The sequence below is a fragment of the Silurus meridionalis genome, chromosome 3, assembly GCF_014805685.1.
Source record: "Silurus meridionalis isolate SWU-2019-XX chromosome 3, ASM1480568v1, whole genome shotgun sequence".
Lineage (NCBI taxonomy): Eukaryota > Metazoa > Chordata > Actinopteri > Siluriformes > Siluridae > Silurus > Silurus meridionalis.
Window position 1 is genome coordinate 25,849,961 of NC_060886.1, and position 11,941 is coordinate 25,861,901.

At 38.5% G+C, this 11,941-nt stretch overlaps 4 non-coding genes across 4 annotated transcripts; 3 read left to right on the forward strand and 1 right to left on the reverse strand.

Annotated features, from left to right (window-relative positions):
- Positions 1-777: 777 nt before the first annotated feature.
- On the forward strand, positions 778-889 carry trnal-caa. The gene is made up of 2 exons: positions 778-815; positions 845-889. It is a non-coding gene; the product is annotated as a tRNA-Leu (tRNA).
- Positions 890-3,736: 2,847 nt separating this feature from the next.
- trnal-caa lies at positions 3,737-3,848 on the reverse strand. The gene is made up of 2 exons: positions 3,811-3,848; positions 3,737-3,781 (listed from the first exon to the last, which is right to left on the reverse strand). It is a non-coding gene; the product is annotated as a tRNA-Leu (tRNA).
- Positions 3,849-4,377: 529 nt separating this feature from the next.
- trnal-caa lies at positions 4,378-4,489 on the forward strand. The gene is made up of 2 exons: positions 4,378-4,415; positions 4,445-4,489. It is a non-coding gene; the product is annotated as a tRNA-Leu (tRNA).
- Positions 4,490-10,454: 5,965 nt separating this feature from the next.
- On the forward strand, positions 10,455-10,566 carry trnal-caa. The gene is made up of 2 exons: positions 10,455-10,492; positions 10,522-10,566. It is a non-coding gene; the product is annotated as a tRNA-Leu (tRNA).
- Positions 10,567-11,941: the final 1,375 nt, after the last annotated feature.

An 11,941-nucleotide genomic window follows, 5' to 3' on the forward strand; every position in this document is an offset into this window, starting at 1 on the left:
ATTCGGTAAAATCATAAAACTGAGTTACAGTACAGTGGCCAGGGTCATACAGAGGTTTTCCGAAACAGGTTCCACTCGGAACAGGCCTCGCAAGGGTCCATCAAAGAAGTCGAATTTTCATGCTGTGCATCAGGTGCAACAGCTGGATTAAATAAACAGATGCATGAGTGCTGCAGCAGTGCTTTAGAGATTGCAGAAGCAGAAGGTCTGCTTGTCAGTGCTTAGACCATAAGCCGCTCTGTTTGCATGGCCATCATCCCAGAAGGAAGCCACTTTTGAAGCTGGCTCACAAAAAGGCCCACAAACAGTTTGCTGAAGAGAACCTGTCCAAGAGCATGAATTACTGGTACCATGTCCTGTGGTCTGATGAGACTTAGATGAACTTGTTTGACTTAGATGGTGTCCAGCATAATACTCAATTTTGTGAAATACTGTATATATCTCTGTGTTCTAAAAAAGTAAAGTCTTCCTAAAAAAAAAGAAGCATTTGTCTGTATCATGGTCTGAAGTCTTCTCCAATACTAATAAGATCCTAAAACTTTGCTTAAATTGTCTTATAAAATACAACAAAAAACTGCATTGTCATGTTTTTTTTGCACAGCTATGTATTTCTGCACCATCCATAACTTGTTTATCAATGCACTACTGTATATTCCACCAAATTTATTCTGTATGTACAATCTTTGCACAGTATATTGTGTATTACTATACTGTACATGTAGAAAATCTTGAATCATCTATTACTGTATAACTCCCTGAACATGTTGTTGTGTCAATGTCAGGATGGCCGAGCGGTCTAAGGCGCCAGACTCAAGGTTCAACCCTTCCCCTGGTTAACAGAGGATTCTGGTCTCCCCTGGAGGCGTGGGTTCGAATCCCACTTCTGACAAGATCTTTTCATAATACAAAAAACAATGTTAATAAGCATATTGCATTAACTATATATATATATATATATATATATATATATATATATATATATTTGTCCTGTCTATACCATGCTACCAGAACACCTTTTCCACAAAATAACTAAGCTATTAAAAAAAAAAACATTATTTTGCAGAAAACACACTGATCAAAATTAGAGAACACTTTCAGATACCTCCCAGTTATTGGTGTTAATCTGGCACCTGGTGCTAATTTCCTTGATTTTTTTTTCCCTTGAAGACAAGTTGGTCGTTACAAATCTGTGATTTCAAGAATATTGAATCTTTACATCACAAACTCATTCAAGTCTGCCAAGAAGGCTGATCATCCACGGAAGACAAATACAAGAGAGGACAGGATACTGCGGAGGATCTCAATGGGCAATCGTTTCCACACTGCAGCTGGAATTGCTCACCAGTTCAGCGCTGAACAGGGTAAGAATCTGTCTCGACGTTTAAAAGCATTTGGACTGAAAGCCCACTCTGCAGTGACCAAACCTCTCATTAGCAGAAAGAATCAAAAGGCTAGAATAAGCTTTGCTGAGGAGCATATTGTGTAGACAGAGGAGAACTGGTCCAAAGTTCACTTCAGTGATGAAAGCAAGTTTAATTTATTTGGGTCCGATGGGAAACATTATGTTCGGCGACAAACTGGAGAAAGACTGAACCCAAAATGTGTAAAGAAGTCAGTGAAAAGTGGAGGAGGAAGTGTCATGGTTTGGGGCATGTTTTCTGCAGCAGGAGTTGGGCCTCTTATACAGCTACATGGCAGAGAGAATGCAAATGTTTATCAGAACCTTCTTCAACAACATATGGGTCCTTCCCTGCGTTCATCACCCAATCAGCCCACAGTGTTCGTGCAGGACAACACTCCATGTCACACAGCAAAACGGGTAAAGCAGTTCCTTGAAACTGAAAACATTGAAATAATGACATGGCCTGCCCAGAGTCCTGATCTCAACCCAATAGGAAACCTCTGGAAAATCCTTGGCGACAAAGTTATGGACAAGAAACCCACTACAGTCACCGAACTGGGGAGGAGACTGGAAGAAGAGTGGACCAAAATCACACCAGAGCAGTGTGAGAGACTAGTGCTGTCCTGTGGCCGCAGATGTGCTGAAGTCATTCAGAGCAGAGGCCTGTACACTTCCTACTAATTGCTGACTGTTGAAACCTTCAGAAAATTTTGTTGTAATTTTTTTCCATGCTACAGTCATTGTTGTTCTTTAATTTTGATCAGTGTGTTTTCTGCTAAATAATGTTATTTTGTGGAAAAGGTGTTCTGGTATCATGGTATAGACAGGACAAAACTCCTTCATATATATATATATATATATATATATATATATATATATATATATATATATATATATATATATATATATATATATATATATATAGTTAATAACTTTTAATAATGCAAAAAAACAATGTTAATAAGCATATTGCATTAACTATATATGATTCTCAATTGGTAACAATTGGTCACAAGCTGTTGGACAGGTGTACCTAACAAAGTGGCGGTGAGTGTGTATATATATATATATATATATATATATATATATATATATATATATATATATATATACACACTCACCGCCACTTTGTTAGGTACACCTGTCCAACAGCTTGTTAACGAAAATTTCTAATCAGCCAATCACATAGCAGCAAATCAATACATTTAGGCATGTATCCATGGTCAAGACGATCTGCTGCAGTTCAAACCAAGCATCAGAATGGCATGGTTGTTTTTTCCCAGATGGGCTGGTCTGAGTATTTCAGAAACTGCTGATCTACTGGGATTTTCACGCACAACCATCTCTAGGGTTTACAGAGAATGGTCCGAAAAAGAGAAAATATCCAGTAAGCAGCAGTTCTGTGGGCGCAAATGCCTTGTTGATGCCAGAGGTCAGAGGAGAATGGCCAGACTGGTTCGAGCTGACAGAAAGGCAACAGTAACTCAAATAACCACTCGTTACAACCGAGGTATGCAGAAGAGCATCTCGTCGCACAACACGTCGAACCTTGAGGCGGATGGGCTACAGCAGCAGAAGACCACACCGGTGTGCCACTCCTGACAGCTAAGAACAGGAAACTGAGGCTACAATTCGCACAGGCTCACCAAAATTGGACAATAGAAGATTGGAAAAACGTTGCCTGGTCGGATGAGTCTCGATTTCTGCTGCGACATTCGGATGGTAGGGTCAGAATTTGGCGTCAACAACATGAACATGGATTAATCCTGCCTATCAACAGTTCAGGCTGGTGGTGGTGGTGTAATGGTGTGGGGGATATTTTCTTGGCACACTTTGGGACCATTAGTACCAATTGAGCATCGTGTCAACACCACAGCCTACCTGAGTGTTGTTGCTGACCATGTCCATCCCTTTATGACCACAGTGTACCCATCTTCTGATGGCTACTTCCAGCAGGATAACGTGCCATGTCATAAAGCGCGAATCATCTCAGACTGGTTTCTTGAACATGACAATAAGTTCACTGTACTCAAATGGCCTCCACAGTCAACAGATCTCAATCCAATAAAGCACCTTTGGGATGTGGTGGAACGGGGATTTGCATCATGGATGTGCAGCCGACACATCTGCAGCAACTGCGTGATGCTATCATGTCAATATGGACCAAAATCTCTGAGGAATGTTTCCAGTACCTTGTTGAATCTATGCCATGATGGATTAAGGCAGTTCTGAAGGCAATATGGGCAATATGTACCTAATAAATTGGCCGGTGAGTGTATAGTTAATGCAATATGCTTATTAACATTGTTTTTTTTCATTATAAAAAAAGGATCATGTCAGAAGTGGGATTCGAACCCACGCCTCCAGAGGAGACCAGAATCCTCTGTTAACCAGGGGAAGGTTTGAACCTTGAGTCTGGCGCCTTAGACCGCTCGGCCATCCTGACACTGATCAAAGAGCAGGTAAAGAAAATTGGATGGAACACGACTTGTAAAAGTATTTTTGTTTTTCAACACTGGACTAAATTACACTGCATAAAATGCACTATTTGCTTTAAATGACGAAATCAAGGATTAAGAAATTCTCATTTAATTTGAAATAGGAAGTCCCCGAGTTTCTTTCGCCAGCGGTCGACAGATTTTACTTGTCTCCTTGTTAAAGCGCGTATTTTTCCCCACTGTATTTTGTGCATTTGTAAACAAATTTGTACTGATAAATAATATGCAGTTTAGTTTTATTTACTTCTTTTGGTATTATACTCGTCCAGAAAGAGTAAGAAAAGTCATAAACTAGATGTTAATAGACTTTCCTGATTTTTAATTCGTTTTCTTTAATAGCCACAGTTCACTGCTAACACGGTTTACAAGCAAATCTTGAATCTGAATTTTACGTTTAGCGTAAAAACTAAAAACGTAGCGGTTGAATTGACCTTTAACTGTTATCTGTATAACTCGCTGTACGCACTCGTTTTCAGTGTCAGGATGGCCGAGCGGTCTAAGGCGCCAGACTCAAGGTTCAAACCTTCCCCTGGTTAACAGAGGATTCTGGTCTCCCCTGGAGGCGTGGGTTCGAATCCCACTTCTGACATAATCTTTTCTTAATACAAACAATAATTTGTTAGTTTATTACGTAAATATATATAAAGATATAATAAATAATATAAATTAGAAGATAATACGACAGTATATTTGAAAGTATTTTAAAAATTTTATTATTTTTTGTTGCTTTAGTTTTTTTTAAACTCTGGACCAAAGTGAGATGGGGGACAGAGTTAAAAAAAATACTTTTACTTTCACTTCTACTTAAGTGAAGTACAGATATTAATGTTTTAAAATACTCTGGTAACGGTTGAAGTAATGACCACTTTTATTACTTAAGTTAAAGTAAAGAAGTAACTGAGCAACTCATAAAAGAGCTCAACAATTGAGATTATCGTAGATCCAACACCAGCTCGGGGTCAGCAGCTACTCCTTCAAATGTCCATATTCCTTATGACGTGGAATGGAAATGGAGCTGGCGCAACCTCAGGATCCTGGTGGAGACGGTACGCAGCACATCACCCACAACGAGGATCATAGTGTCAGGACCTCTTCCCACTTACCAGCGAGGGGCTGAGAAGTTTAGTAGACTTTTAGCTCTAAATGAATGGTTACAGTCATGGTGTCGAGAACATAAACTTCTCTTTGTTAATAACTGGAACTGTTTCTGGGAGCGTCCTAGGTTCTTCCGCCCTGATGGCCTGCACCCCAGCAGAGTTGGAGCAGCAGTGCTATCAGATAACATCTCTAGGATACTTCACACCATCTGACTGGTAAGACATCAGGAAATCTTCGACAATGAGAACACGCATACAACAGACCAAATAGTTACAAGTTCACACACAGCCCAGTTTATAGAAACTGTATCTATTCCTTGTGTAGCAAAACCAAGAAGTAAATACACAAGATCCAGAAACAATCTCATTGAAGTTAAAACTGAAAATGCCAGATAAACAAACACCAAAAAGTTTTAAAGTTTGGTCTTTTAAACATTAGATCACTTGCACCCAAAGCACTGATTATAAATGAGATGATCACAGAGAATAATCTCGATGCACTCTGTCTCACTGAGACCTGGATTAAACCAGGTGATTATATGGGTCTAAGCAGTCGACACCGTCAGGATATGTTTATAAGCATGAGCCCGTCAGACTGGTCGTGGGGGGGGTGTAGGAACCATTTATACTGCTTCTCTTAATGTTAGTCAGATGTTAGGATTCAGCTTTAAATCATTTGAAGTGCTCGTTCTTAAAGTTGTACTTTCGGACATACATAGTAAACTCGCTCTGGTCACCGTGTACAGACCCCAGGACCCTACGCTGATTTTCTTCAAGAGTTTGCTTGTTTTCTATCAGATCTCTTGATCAATTTTGATAAAGTGCTGCTTGTAGGAGATTTTAATATTCATGTAGATGATGTAAACGATGCTCTAGGATTATCATTTGTTGACTTATTAAACTCTTTTGGGGTTAAACAAAACGTCACCAGACCAACTCATCGCTTTAACCACACACTAGACTTAATAATATCCCACGGAGCAGACGTCACTGATATAGATATTTTACCTCAGAGTGATGACATCACAGACCATTACCTCATACTGTACACACTACCGGTAGAGCAGATTAGCCGTGTTGCACCACGTTATCGACTTGGTAGGACTATTGTTCCAACCACTAAGGACAGATTCATAAATAACCTGCCTGATTTATCTCAATTTCTCACTAAACCCATAACTACTATTAATCTTGATGAGATAACTAAGAACATAGACCTTATCCTCACTAGCACATTAGACACCGTTGCCCCTATCCGGTTAAAAAAGGTTAGAGACCAAGCACCTGCATCTTGGTATAATAGTCATACACATGCCCTCAAGAGAACAGCACGTAATCTGGAGAAAATGGAGGAAAACTAAATTGGAGGTATTTAGAATCGCGTATAAAGACAGTATGCTCAGCTACAGACGGGCGCTAAAAGCTGCTAGAGCTGAACACCTGAGCAAACTTATAGAAAACAACAAAAACAATCCCAGGTTCCTTTTCAGTACAGTAGCTAAACTAACTACAAATCAGGGCTCTGAAAATTGTGTTCCATCACAGTTTAGTAGTGAGGACTTTATGATTTTCTTCACTGAAAAATAGATAACATTAGAAAAACAATTGTGGCAGTTCAACCTCTTACAGCATCTCCTGAGACAGTGTTACCTTCAACTCCACAACTCCACTGTTTTACATGTATAGGACAGGAAGAGCTGTATAATGTTATTGCCAAAGCTAAATCGACAACATGTCAGTTAGATCCAATTCCTACTAAATTACTGAAGGAAGTGTTATATACAACTGGTGAGCCTCTTCTAAATATTATTAACTCCTCACTATCTTTAGGTCACGTCCTAAATCCCTCAAGTTAGCAGTTATTAAGCCCCTCATTAAAAACCTAATCTGGATCCAAACACGTTATCAAATTACAGACCAATTTCAAATCTCCCATTTATGTCTAAGATTTTAGAAAAGATTGTCGCTGCACAGTTATGTTCCTACCTGCAAGAGAACAATATCTTTGAAGAATTTCAGTCAGGTTTTAGGCCCCATCATAGCACAGAAACTGCTCTAGTTAAAATAACTAATGACCTGTTTTTAGCTTCAGACCAAGGCTTCATCTCGCTGTTGGTTTTACTAGATCTTAGTGCTGCATTCGACACTATAGACCATGATCTCCTCCTAGATCGCTTACAAAATTACATCGGCATTCAGGGACAGGCATTAAGCTGGTTTAAATCCTACCTGTCCGATCGTTACCATTTCGTAGATTTGAATGGAGAGCTATCCAGGCTAATGCAAGTAAATTATGGCGTGCAAGGTTCAGTTCTAGGACCCTGCTCTTCACAATATACATGCTTCCGTTAGGAAATATTATTAGAAGGCATGGAATTAGCTTCCATTGTTATGCTGATGATACTCAGCTATATATTTCATCTAAACCAGGCGATACAGCTCAATTAACCCGGATGACTGAGTGTGTTAAGGAACTAAGAGATTGGATGACCCATAACTTTCTACTTTTAAATTCTGATAAGACTGAGATTTTGCTCATCGCCCAAAACTAGTATACAGACGCTCCAGCATCTCAACCTGCATTTAGACGGATGTTCTGTAACCACTAGTTCAACGGTAAAAGACCTGGGTGTTATTTTAGACAGCGACTTGTCTTTCAAAAATCACATCAATCAGGTTACAAAACAGCCTTCTTTCACCTTAGAAATATTTCTAAGCTAAGAAATATGTTGTCTATATCCGATGCAGAGAAGCTCGTCCATGCGTTTATGACCTCCAGAATAGACTACTGTAATGCGTTACTAGGTGGATGTCCTGCTTCATTAATAAACAAGCTTCAGTTAGTCCAGAATGCAGCAGCCAGAGTTCTTACAAGGTCAAAAAATATGATCACATAACCCCGATCTTATCGTCCCTACATTGGCTTCCTGTTAAGTTTGAATAGACTACAAACTATTACTTCTCACTTATAAAGCACTAAATGGTTTGGCTCCATGTATCTATCCAGTCTTTTAACACGCTACAATCCGCCACGCTCCTGAGATCTCAAAACTCTGGGCTTCTAGTAGTTCCTAGAATAGCAAAGTCCACTAAAGGTGGTAGAGCATTTTCACATTTAGCTCTAAACTCTGGAATAGTCTTCCTGACGGTGTTCGGGGCTCAGACACACTCACCCAATTTAAGTGTAGATTAAAACGTATCTTTTAGCAAAGCCTACACATAACACACATCACATCATAACCTTGTGCTCCAGAACATCTGATCACATGCACATTATCAACTTGTGCTGTTAATATCATGAACAGCAGCTACGCTAATTCCTCTCCACTGCTTCTCTTTCTCTCCCCATCCCGAGGCATCCTGAGGTTGCTCCAGCTCCAGTCACCTCCCACCTCGTGATGATTACGGACCTTTGAAGAAGTAGATGCGAACTCACAAACATCCCGAACCATCTAGAGACGTACCAGTGCCATTTGGATCCCGCTACATGTGTGGAGTTTTGACATTGGACCTCCTGGAGTGTTTAAAGGCTCTGGCATGGAGAAGCTGATGCTGGATCTGTGGTGATCACAAATGCTGAGCTCATAAAACTCGGAGCTACTAACCATATAGACTGTTTAAGACTGCAGAAAGAACATTACTTATAATCTTATACTCCAGTAATCATGTTAGTTCTCACTCTCCAGTGTTCTGTATTGTTGAAAGATTTATGATCAAACTCTTGATGTCACCCAGATGAGGATGGGTTCCCCTTTTGAGTCTGGTTCCTCTCAAGGTTTCTTCCTCATAACATCTAAGGGAGTTTTTCCTTGCCACAGTCATGTCTTGCTCATCAGGGACAAATGCACACCATTCACCTTCACTGTTGATTTGTGTAAAGCTGCTTTGAGACAATGTCTGTTGTGAAAAGCGCTATACAAATAAACTTGACTTGACTTGACTTGACTTGACCTCAGGATGCCCCAGGATGGATAGAGAAATAGAAGCATTAGCTTAGCTGCTGTTTATGATATTAAAAAGCACAAGTTAATAATGTGCATGTGATCAGATGTACTGGTGCACAAGGTTATTATATGTGATGTGTGTTAAGTGTAGGCCTTGCTAAAAAGATAAGTTTTTAATTTGCACTTAAACTGGGAGAGTGTGTCTAAAACCCAAACACTGTCAGGAAGATAGAAAGTTGAGGAGCTAAATGTGAGATTGCTCTACCACCTTTAGTGGACTTTGCTATTCTATGAACTACTAGACGTCCATAGATTTGAGATCTCAAAGAGGGATTGTAGGGATTGTAGCGTGTTAGAAGACTGGATAGATACATGATACCAAAACCATTTAGTGTTTTGTAAGTAAGTAGCAATGGTTTGTAGTTGATTTAAAACTTAAGATGTAGTCAGAGTAGGGAAGATAAGATTGGGGTTATATGGTAATTTTTCTTGACCCTGTGAGAACTCTGACTGTTGCATTTTGGACTCATTGTAGCTTCTTTATTAATGATGCTGGACATCCACCTATACCAGCGGGCCCTAACATTTTTTGTGCCATGGACCGGTTTAATGTCAGACAATATTTTCACATACCGGCCTCTAAGTTGTGGTGGATAAATACAACAAAATTAAATGATACGACCGGCATAAAGACGGATATTTTCTAAATATAATAATAAACGTAAATCCACTGTGTTGTTATTTGGTCATTTTGCTCGCTTGGGGGTTTCAATTTAGCGGTAATGTATTATGTGTTAGCGGGCGGAGCAGCACCTTTAAGAAGGTAGTGGATGGAGGTAAGACGTGACTGAGGCATCATAACATGCATTAAGAGTGAGTCATAGACTGATGTGGCGGAGAGAATTCAAAATTTCCAAAATAAATCATCGTTCAGAATCAGATAATAAATAAAACGGAAATAAGGTTATGTATTGTTTCTGTGCGGCCCGGTACCAATTTACACACGGACTGGTGCCCGTCCGCGGCCCGGGGGGGTTGGGGACCACTGACCTAGACCATTAAATCAAGGCAGAAGGCATTGAGTAATGACAATATATATATATATATATATATATATATATATATATATATATATATATATATTATTTATCAGAATGTCTTTATATTACTTTCGGATAAGTGCCCGTTGCAAAGTGTGTTTATTATTAGTGTGCATGGTGATGTCCAGATAGATTAAAAAAGTTTGAACGGATAAAGAATATGCAGTTTAGTGTTATTAACATATTTCAGTATTATAATAGTCCAGAAAGTGTAAGAAAAATTATATACTACATGTTTATACACTTTTCTGATTTTTATTGCGTTCTTTTGAAAAGCCACAGTTCACTGCTAACATGATTACCAGAAAGCTTAGCATAAAAAGCAGCTAAAAACTTGTAACAAATAATTTGACCTTTAACTATAAGCTGTTCAGTTTATTACTATAAATTTCTGTGCGTGCATCCGCGTCAGTGTCAGGATGGCCGAGCGGTCTAAGGCGCCAGACTCAAGGTTCAAACCTTCCCCTGGTTAACAGAGGATTCTGGTCTCCCCTGGAGGCGTGGGTTCGAATCCCACTTCTGACATGATCTTTTCTTAATACAAATAATAATGTTCGTTAGTTTATTGCATAAATATATATAAGGAAATAATAAATAATATAAACTAGGATGAAACACGGCTTGTGAAGGTATTTTAAACCCTGGACAAAACTACACTGCATAAAATGCACTATTAGTTGTAAATGACAAAATCAAGGAATAAGAAAAATAGTCAGACCCGTCCTACGACCATATATATATATATATATATATATATATATATATATATATATATATATATATATATATATATATATATATATATTTACACTTTAGGTACTGGTAATTGCTCTATTTTGCACTGTACATTACAGTATACTATTGTCATGTATTAGGATTACTGTGGTTGTTACCAGTATCCGTCGTTAGAGGGTGCTGGAACATAGGATAGAAGGGGATATGTTGTGAGAAAAGAAAAAGAGAAGTAAAGGTGCTTGGTGAATGCACAGGTATGTGTGTAGTTCCTATGTTCCAGCACCCCCTAACGACGGATACTGGTAACAACCACAGTAATCCTCATACATAATACAATCCTAAAATAACTATTCCATTGTGAATACCATTCTTTAAGACTCATGGGTAGGGTCGATTTGCGATATTTTTAAATATCGATTGGGTTCTCTCAACGCATCTAGATCGTAAATTGGGGAATAATTGGTATATACAAAAGGTTTAACTATTGTGATAGCGGTTGAATTGACCTTTAACTGTAATCTTGCTTGTGTTATGCAGTCAGTGTCAGAATCTAAGGCTCCAGACTTTAATCCTTAACCCTGCATACAGCAACAGGTTTTTGGTCTCCCCTGGATACGTGGGTTCGAATCCCATTTCTGACAAGAATATTTAGTAATCAAAAATAATGTTAGTAAGTATATTACATAAATAAAGACAGAACAGGCTTTTGAAAGTATTTTTTATACACCGAGCCCAATTACACTACATAAAATCTGCTGTAGATGACAAAATCAGGGAATAAGAAAAAAGACGATAACATCTGTAATGCTCCTTCATTTTGATATATTTCCATGTTTTTTATGCTCCTGATTATTAATTTAATGTAATGTGTTGTTAAAGTTGTTTTAATTATTTCAAATAGTAATAATATACACATGGAAGATAATTCTGTGTTCTGCTGTTATTAAATATTTAATTAAATGCAGATTTATTTCAATAGTGCTTTTAACAGTGGACATTGCAGCTTTCAGACATTAAGAGGTTATAAAGTTAAAATGTATAATTTTAATGCTTATAAATTTGTTTCTTATAAGTTTATTCTTAATAAGAAAGCCACTGGTAAATGTGGCAGGGAAAAACTCACTGAAATATTATGGGGAGGAAAGCCTTGAGAGGAACTAGACTC